Source organism: Penaeus monodon, chromosome 21 (assembly GCF_015228065.2).
Source record: "Penaeus monodon isolate SGIC_2016 chromosome 21, NSTDA_Pmon_1, whole genome shotgun sequence".
In the NCBI taxonomy this organism is placed as follows: domain Eukaryota; kingdom Metazoa; phylum Arthropoda; class Malacostraca; order Decapoda; family Penaeidae; genus Penaeus; species Penaeus monodon.
This window is the reverse complement of record NC_051406.1, coordinates 19,724,576-19,724,883: the sequence shown is the minus strand read 5'-3', so window position 1 is coordinate 19,724,883 and position 308 is coordinate 19,724,576.

The window sequence follows — 308 nt, the reverse complement described above, 5'->3', positions numbered from 1 at the left end:
ATGGATGACATTGTGTAAAAAAATATTCCCTGGAACAGAAAGAGAGGACCTCTCTTCCATAAATGCCCCTTTTTTCTAGTTTCTAAAGCATCTGCATAAAAAACCCCTGTAATAAGCCCAAAACAATGGGAAATTTATAAAGTTTATGCCATTATTATCTTTGAGTTAAACATTAGTTTACTGTCAACCCACCTAGGACAGATTAAATAGAAAAAAAAAAATTTGATGGGGTTTGGAGGGATGAAATAGTGTAAGCTAATTTTTGATTTGCATGTTAAGGGAACAGGAAGTAAGTTTTTTTTTTTCAT